The sequence below is a fragment of the Triturus cristatus genome, chromosome 1_2 (genome assembly GCF_964204655.1).
Source record: "Triturus cristatus chromosome 1_2, aTriCri1.1, whole genome shotgun sequence".
Lineage (NCBI taxonomy): Eukaryota > Metazoa > Chordata > Amphibia > Caudata > Salamandridae > Triturus > Triturus cristatus.
The window spans coordinates 218,040,048-218,052,796 of record NC_140580.1 but is presented as its reverse complement, the minus strand read 5'-3'; positions in this window follow the sequence as shown (position 1 = coordinate 218,052,796).

Here is a 12,749-nt window from a genome sequence, read left to right as displayed (position 1 = left end):
CTGAGGATTGTGACCAAGAGGAAGATGGGCGACATCCAGAAGGAGGCCAGCCAGACCGGAGGTGGAACCAACAGGGCACCTGCCCTCACCGAACTGGAGGAGCTGGTGGCGGCCACAATCGAGCAAGAGAGCGTCGTGGGTCTTGGGGACGCCGACAGCTCTGCCAGAGCCGCAACACACCAAGGCAAGACGAAAGCACAGCAATGTAGCCTCCCCTACCCCTACCCCACATCCCCCATTGTGAAACGAGAATCACACTGCAGTCCACACGTGTCAGTGCAGACAGGCAATGCATTCCGGGAGATGTAGTCAGGGCAACACTAACCATGACGTAAATGTTACAGGGCAACAAGGCATGTCACGCACTCGAGGCACAAGGAGACAGAGGACAGATTTGAATGTGAAATGATTTATTGTGACGCTTGCAATGCAGCCCTTCGGGGACACTGAGCCAATGTTGTTTTTCTGTCCACAGATGTGACATCATGCAGTACAGGGCATGCTGCAGGGGAGACGGCACACCGGCCACAAAAATCACCTCCAGCCAGCACGAGTTCAGACCAGGGAGCAGGCCCACTTGCAGCCGCACCACCAACACAGCCAGCCTCGCCGCACACAGAGCCAGCATCACCTCACCGAGAGCCAGCATCACCACAACCACAGCCAGCATCGCCACTCATGTTCGAATCACCGGCCACATCTCCGCTTGCAGGTGTGAGAATGAGGAGGCGTCCAGCAGCCAGGCTACGAGCCTTCGACACCTCGTCAGACGACAGCATGGGCCCAGAAGACCGCACCGGGCCCCAGGAAGGGAGCCATCCCACTGTGCCCCACACCTCACAGGCAGCACAGACGGGAGCAAGAGGGCGCCGCAGGTCGCGTGTCCAAAGTCCACCAGCACCCACTGACGGCCATGGTGTCTTCTTGGGGCTCGAGGGCCAAATGTTGAAGCAACAGCGCCTGCAATCAAAGGCAGTTATGTCAGTCCAGAGGCACATGCGGGTGATGAAGACAAGCTTAGTCAACATGGACACAAACATTGGCGGCATGGCTGCGGGCATTCGGGACATGTCCCAGTCAATCCAGCAGTTGTGCAGCAAATTAGATGCTGACATCGAAGCACGGCGCCGGGAACGCCAGAGAAGGGACACTACCAGCAGGGCACTCAACCGTCTGGCAACTGCGACTTCCCTACTTTGCCGGCGCTCTGTGACGATGCAGGAGGGCCTAACACAGTGCTGCAGCGACCTGTCTCGGGGGATGGTGCAGGTGACAAGTGCACTAGGGGTGCTATTGACTAGTCAGGCGTCGACAACTGCTGCAGGGGATGCTGCGGAGAGCATCGACACCAGCAGCAGCATCACACCCCCCGTCCCCGAAGCACGCAGGAGCAGCAGGCGGCTTGGGGTTGGCTCTAGTGAGGATGCACAGGCCGTGCAATCCACCACTGCAGCGCGTATGCGCAAACATTGATGTGGCCCTGCTTAGCCACTTCCCATTGGGTGACGTAACCCTGGACATACTCCTTGTATAGATGGTATATTGCCAGATTGGCCTGTTCATGTGTTCATGGCGTGGTGCCACATTAAACTACGTCATGACTTCTCACAACTCGCTGTGTCCCCTCACTTACTCAGAAATAGTTGCATGTGATCACTGCCCGTCTCTCTCTCCCATCGATTGCAGTTGGCACTCTAGCTGCGCTGCCCTCTGGCTGGCCTGACTCATCCTCGTTGTCCTCAAAATATGTTAGTTCCACATCTGTACCTTTTTTCGTGGCAAGGTTGTGCAGCATTGCACAAGTGGCAATAATCTTGCAGCAGGTGATGGGTTTGTACTGGCGTGCGCCTCCGCTCTTGTGGAGGCAGCGGAACCTGCTCTTCAGTAGTCCAAACGTGCGCTCCACCACATTGCGTGTTGTTTTGTGGGCCACGTTGTATCGTCTCTCACTCTGGGTTGCTGGGTGTAGGTAGGGAGTGAGGATGAATGAACGGCATGCATATGCACTGTCGCCTGGATGAGTAAAAGGGAACCATCAGTTACATGCCTCTATACACTCTGATTTGCAGGTTTCAAGGGGCGTCACTGTTACTTACCCAGCAGGTATCCCTCTCCGAATTCGCCGGCACTCAGTCGTGTGTAGATCCCACTATTCTGGAAGATGTAAGAGTCGTGGGTGCTCCCAGGAAACTTTGCAACTATATCTGTGATGATGTTCCCTGCATCACAGATCACCTGCACATTGATGGAGTGGGTGGACTTCCTGTTCCTGTAGATGTGCTCTGTGTCAGCTGGTGGACAGATTGGGATGTGTGTACCATCAATACAGCCGATGACATGGGGGAACTGTGCCATGTGATAAAAGTCTGTTTTTGTTTTCTGCAGTGCAGCCTGTGTGTTTGGGAAGCTTATGTAGTGGTGCATTCTCTGCATCATGGCATCCAGGAACTTCCTGAAGAAACGGGACAGGCAACTCTGGGATACACCACCCACCGCAGCTATCACCACCTGATAACTGCCGGATGCCAGTAGATGTAGGCTGCAGAGCACCTGCACATGTGGTGGTATGGCGTGCGCCCTTCTTGTTGGCTGGTCCAGGAGTGGGTGCAGGTCCCTTATCAGGTCCATGATGGTTTCGGGGTGTAGCCTGTACCTCTCATGTATCTCTGCATCAGTCAGCTGTAATAGTGTGATGCGCTGTCTGTAGATTTGTTCCTCCCGTCGCCACACCCTCAGTCCTGCTGCCTGTAGACGTAGGCGCCTTGCAATGACGTACATGGCGGCCATGTTGTCCACGCTGTTGCATTTTGGGATTGCTTATGTGCATTGTTGATGGTTACCACCTGCTTTCAATCCGTGTTAATTACCGACTCTTATTTACCGATTTTCCTGGATTTCTTAATTACCGACTGCTCCTACATGTCATTTTAAATTTTTACCACTTCATATTTACCACTTCATATTTACCGATTCGTTAATTATGTATTCGGTAAATATGAATCGGTATTTTAGAATTCGGTAACTATGAATCGGTATTTACCGCCTCATATTTACCGAAAAGTGGTTTTTGGACTCCTACATCTCACTTGTCTGAATACCGGTCGGTAACGGCATATTTACCGAAAATCGGCCGTTACCGACCGGTATTTCGCTACCTACATGAGGCCCTTGGTGAGTAATCAAATTTCCACGGGCAGAGCTAGCGGCCATGTTCATTAGGAACTCTTTCACAACTTAGGTTCTGTTTCGAGCACGCTTATAATTGTTTTCACGCGTACAACACTTGGGTCTTTACATTCTCGATCTCCACACAATTAATGATATGCATTATACTTTCTTCACACGGGTGTGGCTTCACCGAACAATGTAATCACTGGAGGTCTCTTTGCTTTTCAATTCACTATGTTTCTCACTGAGTGCAAATCCTAGTTCGATTTCCCTTATGTATCAAGGATATACACCCATTGTTGCTCTTTGTTTTGTTGTAGTTGCCTTTACGGTGGACTCTCAGAATATTGATTTTGTACATTCGCAACCCCTGAAGAAGGGTTGAACAACCCGAAATGCATTGGGACTTTCGTTTACAATGAACATTGACCATGTTTAACTCATATAACTTGTGCATCAACAAGTCGCCTGAACTCATATGTTTTGTTCTTTCTATTTGTCTCTTACTTTTGTGTAACCGTTGGAATATTGGTATTTACCTGTAATAATTGGCACAGTTCTAAGTGTTTTCCTTTTGTGCTTTAACTATTCAGTTGAAAATTAAAACAAGTTTGAAACTTTTATAGTTCTTCAGCTGTGCGCTATGTAGGTCTGGGTCACCCCAGTCCTCCTTTGCTTTCATTGTTCATACAGGGTTCAGGGCTATAACCCCAACACATAGCAGCACGCTTTGCAAATATCCTCATCACTTAATCAACTGACAATACTGCGTGAATAACTTTAAAAACAGGTGTGCAGGCTCATAGCTTTTTGCAATTTTGAAGAGTCAAGACACCCATGATCACCTGAAATCACCCGACGACTGTGGGCATCCAGCTTCCTTGCCCCGGGTCACTGCCAAGTGACTTTGAACACTGTCCCTTCTGCTTTCAGGTCTTCCTTCTTCTGAATCCAGCCTTGGATTCCACCGGACACTTCTTCTGTCTTCACAAGCAGCAAGTCTTCTTTGGCTCCAATTGAAAACGACGCCGCGACCCGACACCAAAAGACACCTATGCACCCGGCTTCCCCGGGTGAAGTAACTCCAGCACTATGGTGCTCCTGTGGGTGTTGGCTCTAGAACTGCTTACCCTGTAAGTGACTTGCTTGTAGACTCTCTCGAAGTATCCTAAAACTTTAAAATTCCAACCGCCACTTGCTCCTTTGAAGTCAATTGGGATCCGCGGCTGTGTTCTCACACTGCATGCGTCTCCCGTGGGTCCTTTACTTACCTGCCTTGGGTGTATTAGTGAGACCCCAGCACTTCTGAAGGCCCTAGGCCTTGTCCCCTCGCAAGTCGATATTCCTAAGTCTCTTTTTTAGTATATGGTCTGGTACGCCCCTAGGGCCCCAGCCATATTTGTGCTTAACTTGTTGTGAAATGTTGATTTGTGCATATGTCCTTGACTTCTAATCTCATAAAGGGATTAGTAGAGTGTGTCTAGTAATAAATACATAAATATTGTATATATATACCTGTGTGGTGTCCTTTCATTTAGTAATTCAATTGATTATAATGTAAAACAAGCTGCTTTACATTCCTCTAAAGACTTAGCCTGAAGGCTGCTCTCCACAGCTACCACTAGGATCTCTTTCTTTAAAAGGTTGTCTTAAACCTATCTACCATAAGAGTCGAATTGTACTGGTGCAAGGTGGCCACTTTAACTAGCGACCAGCATATACCAGGCCAACTTCTCACACATAGCCAATAGGTCTCGCTTTTGGGACCTTATAAGTGTTTAGCCATGCAACAGTTGATGTTGTTGCACCAAGGATGTTGTGCTGCATAGCTAAATACTTATAAGGTCCCAAAATCGAGACCTATTGGCTATGCCAATGCTTGTTCTCTTTTCTTCCCGAGACACAGCGCATGAGCTGTTTTTGCTAGAAGAGAGAAGCAACAAACACATTTAGCATTATTCTTTTCGTTATCTACATATTAGAAATACAGCTTTTCATGTATATGATGAGAAACACTTAGGGCCATATGTATCAAACCCCCCTTTAGCGATTCTCAATTTGCGATTTTTAGCGAATCGCAAGTTGAAAATCACAAAAGGGGATGTGTATAAAAAATCACAATTAAATAGCGATTCCGTAAAAATCACTATTTAATTGCGAGATTTCAAATAGTGATTCCTTATCTGAAAAAATCGCATTTTTGCGAAATTCGCAAATTAGAGAATCGGAAACTCAGGTGCAGCATGATGACATCACAACCAGGAAGTGTGACTACCCATGCTGCACCTGAGTTTCTGAAGCACAGTGTGAGAGAAGGAGTGGAGGTGAGGGAACTCTGCAGTGCAAGAACCAATGGAAGACACTGGAGACATGGCCAGCCAGGACAAACAGCAGCAGGGGGAAACAGCCAGGAAGAGAAAACATAAGTTTTCTGAAACTGAACTGGAGGTCCTGATACAGGAAATGGTGATAAGCCACAAACTGCTCTTTGGCAAGAAGTCCCTGTGGGTGCCGGAGACACGCAAGCGGAGGGTCTGGTCAGACATCCAGCGCAAAGTCAATGCTGTAGGTGTCGGCCAGAGGAGCTTGGAAGATCTATGAAAGCGCTGGTATGACATGCGCCAGCGCTCCAAGGAGAAGGTGGCTGCCAGGTTGGAGCAAGCAAAGAAGACTGGTGCTGGGCCCTCCACCGCCACTGACTCCACACCACTTGAGGAACTGGTTGAGGGGACCCTGCTACCAGAGAGTGTGATGGGCATGTCTGACCTGGACAGCTCCGACCCCCCGGCACCAAGACAAGGTAAGAAGCATGCCATCACCCCCCTGATACCCCCCAACTACCTCCACACACCCAGTAGAGACCCATGGGCAGAACAAAACAAAAAGTCCAGTGCAGGTACCCAAGCACACATAGCAATACATTATGGGAGATGTAGTCACATGCACATTACAGTGGTGCATTTACACCCAGCCAGTCCCTAACAGCATATGCACCTCAGGAAAGGCAAAATACAGACCGACAGTACCCATGTAAATCCAAACAGTGACATTTAATGCATGACAAGTGCAAGTCTGGACAGAAAATTAATGTGTGCATTTACGTCTTCAGCACCATCAGAAACACAGGAACTAGTCAGAGGAGGAGAGGACGAATCACCAAGCCCAGAGGCACCAGGGCAAGAAGATGAAACAGAGGAGAACAGCCCAGTAATCCCTCCAAAGCGCCGCAGGCGTATTGTAGTGCCACCACTGCCCCCATTGGAGGATGAAGGCCAGGACACAGATGGCGATGTACAACCAGTCCCAGCACAGCCAGAGCCACAACACCATGCTGATCCGATCCCGCCAGTTCCATCAAGGCGCAGGGCACGTACATCCACCAGTGGAGCAGCCCCAAGAGAGGACACAGTGTTCGGCGGACTGGAGAGCCAAATGTTGGTGGTACAGCACCTGCAGGCGAAAAACATACGCTCATTACAGAGGGAGGTCAGGGCTGGCTTCATGGGCATGACGGGTGCCCTGGAGGCACTCTGTGCGGAACTGAGGGCAGATCGTGCTGCTAGGCACAGGGAGATGCAGCGCCTAGACCTGTACACATGGGCAGTTAACCGGCTGTCCTCAGCAACAAATGTGCAGTCAAGGCGAAGCATATGTATGCAGCGTGAGGTGGCACACAACAGCCAGGATGTGTTAAGGGCCTTGGTACAGATCACATCTGCTGTGGATGAGCTGCGGGCAGCTCGCACTACTGGACCAGGAGTCCTCATTCCAACAGATGAGGACGCACAATCAGGCAGGAGCAGCATCACCCCCCTGCCCCCCCGGAGAGGTGCCGTAGTGGGCATCACAGCAGGGCTACTGGGACATGTGAGGAGGGCACTGTGCACCCCCTGCCAGGGGCTCTGGCACGACAGCGCCGCACTTGAGGTGTACTAAGTTGGACCAGGAGTTGGGTGCCTCAACCCAGTTCACATGGACACTTGCTCCGGATTGTGCAATCGCACTGTGATAATAACATGTGCTGTGCATTTGACTATACATTGTGGGGAACACAGGCTGTGTGCCGTCATTTATCCTGATGTTAAGGAAATAAAACACTGCCTCACAACTGATATTTAGCATTGTGTCATATATTCTTACATAGAAATAGTTGCGTGTAATCTCATCTTTCCTCTGGCGCCCTACAGCTGCACCAACTACACCGGCTGGCATGCGTCCTGGTACTGGACCCTCATCATCGGATGAATCCGATTCACTTAGCTCCACTGGGGTGCCTTTCCTGGTGGCAATGTTGTGCAGCATGGCACATGCTACCACTATCTTGCAACAGGTCTGGGGGCTGTATTGTAGTGCCCCTCCACTCTTGTGTGGGCATCTGAATCTGCTCTTGAGTATCCCGAAGGTCCGCTCAATGGTACATCTAGTTGCTATGTGGGCACTGTTGTACCTCCGCTCCCCAGCGTTGGCAGGATTCAGGTAGGGAGTCAGAATGAAGTCACGGACCGCATACGCACTGTCACCTGTGGGGTGTGAGGAATATGGTTAAACACTGTCCTGACAATGCTATCCTTTACTAGTGTATCCTTTGTACAAATGCATTTTCCTAGTAGGTATCCCTCACCAAACTCCCCACTTGTCGACGGTGTATCCCACTGAGGTGGAAGATGAAGGTGTCGTGCGTGCTGCCTGGGTATTTTGTGACAATGTCGGTGATGATGTTGTTGGCATTACACACCACCTGTATGTTCAGGGAATGGTAGGATTTGCGATTCCTGAACACATACTCGTTCTGTGAAGGGGGGGATATTGCGACATGTGTCCCATCTATGCATCCAATGACGTGGGGAAATTGGGCTATTTGATGGAACTCCTGCTTGGTCTGGTCTAGTGCCTGTGGTGTGCTGGGGAAGTGCATGTGGTGATGCAGCCTCTGGAGCATGGCATCAAGGAACGCGTGGAAAAAGCGCGACAATGCACTCTGTGAGACCCCTCCTGCTGAGGCTATCACCCCCTGGAAGCTACCTGATGCCAAGAGGTGCAGTGAGCACAGGACCTGGATGTGGGTGGGGATGGTGTGTGTCCTGTGTGTGCGGTGTTCAAGGATAGGTTTGAGCTCCTCAATTAAATCAAGGATGCTCTCTTCATCCAGCCTGTAGTGTGTATGGGTCTCCTCCTCAGTGCGCTGGAACAGGGTTATGCGTGCACGAAAGATCCTCTCCTGGCGTCTCCTCCTCTGTGCAGCAGCTCTGATTCGCAGCCGCCTGGCTATCACATACAGCCCAGCCATTGTGGGAAAATCTGTTGCATTGTGGGCCTCCTTAAATAGTTTGCACCTGGTTACCATCTGCTCAGACTTGGTGATAATTGCGATTCTCAAATTAGCGAATATGATGAAATCGCAATTTGCAATTTTTTCATACATTTCATTGCAATTACCAAAAATCCGAATTTTCAAATTGCGATTTTCGCTAGGTGCAAATCGCAATTTTGGAATTCGCACCAATATTCTCAGACTTTCTGATTCGCAGTGTGATTAATCGCTATTTTAGCGTTTCCTTATCTCATACATCGCGTTTAGCAAAATTTTAGTCGCAAACGCTGTTTTATGCGATTCGCAGCATTTGCGAGTAAAATTTTGCTTCATACATCTGAGCCTAATATCCTTCTATTTTAAAAAGTCCCTCCTTACGCTTCAAGATTTGGAAAAATATAGCTCTCCTTTAATACTCCCCACCAATTCAAGCCATCAGTGATCGTCAAGCCCCCGTGTACTATCGCTACTGTACTGTAGTGCACCGGAAGGCATAGAACAGCAGATCTAACCGCAAGTTAGAAATATTAGATGAGACGAGAAGTGGGGGTTAGCGGGTCCTCTGGGGTTTTAGAATGTGCTAGCTAATATCTTACCATGTAGAGGGGACAGAATGATGACGTGGCTCATACCGTGGCACTGTCATCTGAGAACGAAGAAGCGTCCCTTAGAAGAAGCATAAATGAAATAAAAGAAGGTTTGCCTTTGATGTTGCTGAGCGTCCCAAGGGGGAGCATAAATAATTTTTAAAAACCATTGTCAAAGTAATGTGCTCGTTATTCAGACCAATTGGCCTTGCCAATGGTTTTCAGCGATGCTGTACGGAGTTCCCAGTTGATGTGAAGCATGGCTAAAGAAGAATTGAATAAAAGCTGATAAAGCAGGCGCCCAAATAATTTTGTAGGCGCAGGCACCATGCATGTGTGCGCCTACAAAATAATGCTGGCGCTTTTGTTGTTTAATCTGTTTCTCCATGATGGAGTGGTATTTAAAAAGAAACAAGCAGAGAAAAATAGGTTTTGCCTGCGCGATTGAGTGGAAACCTCAAGATATATCACAATGTATTGAAATATGGGGATACATATGCAAGAAGCCTGATCTGGCTATATGTTATTTCAATATACCAGCTAAACATAGTCCCAAAACATGAGGCCATTAATTATTTGCTGACCAAAGCTGAAAGCCTAAAATGGCTGATAAGATGTTTAAGCATTTTGATGTGAGGGTTCTTCGTTGCATAGTGGCCCGCGAAAGTGAAAGTGATCGCGGTCGCGATCAAGCACGGCGGAGGTAAGACACATGGCGGCTGCGCACGTGCACGCAAGCTTTGGCCACAGGCAGCACTTGAAAAACCCATACACTAAATGTCTCGGCCAGACCAGCGCATGTGCTGGATCAGGCGAGACCTAAAAAATTAGAGGGAACATTGCTTGTAGGGGTACCCAAACCAGGTCATGTGAGTCATTGGTTGATGCAAAATTCAGTAGAGCCAACACTTGTGTTTCACCAGACCTTTTACTAGGTCAATTACTTATCCTGTTGCAACCTCTGTGAGGAGGATGGACCTTACACCAGTGTTGGGCGACGGGCAATCAAAGGGGAAAACCACTGCTCCTCCAGGCAGTAATGTTGGCTGCTAGTACTGCGCAAGAGGAGGAGGAGGAAGTACATGCATTGCATAGCGACCCGCGAAAGTGAAAGTGATCGCAGTCGCGATCAAACACGGCGGAGGTAAGACACATGGCGGCTGCGCACATGCACGCATGCTTTAGGCCACAGGCAGCACTTGAAAAACCCAAACACTAAATGTCTCGGCCACACCAGCGCATGTGCTGGATCAGGCGAGACCTAAAAAATTAGAGGGAGCATTGCTTGTACGGGTACCCAAACCAGGTCATGTGAGTCATCGGTTGATGCAGAATTCAATAGAGCCAACACTTGTGTTTCACCAGACCTTTTACTAGGTCAATTACTTATCCTGTTGCAACCTCTGTGTTCCAGGTGATGATGACGATGAGGAGGATGGACCTTACACCAATCAAAGGGAAAAACCACTGCTCCTCCAGGCAGTAATGTTGGCTGCTAGTACTGCGCAAGAGGAGGAGGAGGAAGTACATGAGGAAGATGAAGGATTGGACGATGATGGTGGCTATCTGTTCATCCTCCCAGAGGATGAAGAGTCTGATGCCATGGGCAGAAATATTCCCTCCTCCAAAACAAAAGATTGCCTGTCCACAGTACAGAGCTAACCAGCCACAGGTCACACACACCCCAACACAGACATCACTCCCTCACAGTCCTCATATCCGGGACAGACATTGTGGTTCCCCTACACACTCCTCCCTATACAGTGTATCCCAGGCATTCTCTTCACCATCTGAGGTAAGTACCAACCCTGTTGTGGTGCAGGTATACCCTGGGTACAATTCTCCTGTCCACAGGCGTCCACATACCACCATCCCCACTGCTGTTGGACCTGGCGGTCTCATTCATGGCCGATCCCTGCTGAGAGAGCCTGCACATGGCCATGGTGCCCAGTGGGAGCAGGTCTTCTTCCAACAGCAGGCAGATGTGAGTCAGGACATTCCTGCCATAGGGGCCACCCTCTCAGACGTGTCTGAGGCCCTGCTCCTATTCCCTCAGGTGGTGGACAGACAGACCCATGTTTTGGATAGGATGGATAGATCTTGGCAAGACATATGCAAGAATATCAGGGACATCATATCTAGCCAAAGGGAAGAGAGTTTAAGACACCATGCCTTGGCCATGAAGATGATGGAGGGCATGAGAAAGTGATCCAAAGTCTCCCTTCACGGTTAACGCAGGGAGGGGAGGCATCACATCTGCCTGCAGCACATAACAACCATACACCTGTACCACAAACTGCACAGGACCACAGCAAGGGTACACACCCACCACCGCCCCCATCCAGGCACTCCACCCACCTGCACATCCACCACCACCACCCCCTGAACAGGCATTACCCCCACCTGCACAACCACCACCACCCCCTGAACAGGCACTACCACCACCTGCACAACAACCCCCTGTCCACGCACAAACCCCAACTGTACAGACACCATCCGCCCCTGCACATGAACTTCACCCTGTACAGGCAGATGCACCACACCAACCTGCAGCTCGGCGACAACCCAGACATAATCCCTCACAGTGATCCTCACCTCCGAAATTGCCAAGCCGCAAGCACGATCCCCTTTGATCACATCTCAGGAACTTTTTGACCAATGTGAAAATGTGTAAATAAAATGAAATTCTCTTCACAAGTCAAAACTCTGTTGTGTATCATGTCATGATAGACTAATGTTCACCACTTATGGTGGCCTAGAGATGTGAGGATGTATGTGTCTGTGTGACACATGTACAAGTGTACCCCCGTCATTGCAGCAAGCCCTCATGTGCAGAGCAGATGACTTCCAAAATGCATGTCCATATTTTCACATTCACAATGTGTTAGACCTGTCAGCCCTTTGGGTGGTCCCTCCTCATCATTATTTATTTTGTCCCACTTTTGCCTCAAACCCTGTTTGAATTTTTCCTTTTTGGGAACCACCAGACTTCTTTTTAGTGTTGCTACAGATTCAGGGAGCCATTTTAGCTACCCCTGAAACTTCTGTCTGAGGGCCTGAAGCACAAAATGGTGGCCTCCTGTGACATCACCAGCATCCACTGGAACCTACCAGCACCTTCCAGAACCTTCCAGGAGATTCCAGAACTGTGTGACAGTTGGAAACCGTTTAGAATGTTGGGAGGATAAGAGAGGCAGTTGGCAGTTGGAGCTGGCAGTTGGCACCTGACTGGTGAAGAGAGAGGAGCACAACAGTGAAGGAGGAAGGAGTGAAGCAGCAGGGGTGGAAACTTGTGCCTGGAGTGGGGTCCATAAACCCACCCTTGATACTTGTCCCTACTGATGGATCCCAGCCTATAGCCCTGTGTGGGAAGAAGTCAGAAGAAAACCATCCTAAGGACCTGGACAGCAGGAACAGGCCTTAGAAACAAGAAGACAGCAAGTTTCTGACCTGAGAACTGGTTTCCCTGGAGCCTGGCGTCGAGTAGCCGAAGACCTGGAGCCCGAGGTGGAGAAGCGGCGCTGACTGAGGTAGCAGACGTCGTACCCGGAGCCGCCTGAGGTCGTAAGAGGGCGCCGGCGGAGGTCGAGTGGAATACCAAGGGTCGAGAAGGAGGTGAACCGAGGTCGAGCGAGCGGCGTCATCGGAGGAGTGAAGTCCGCCCTCCGGAGTCGTCGGAGACC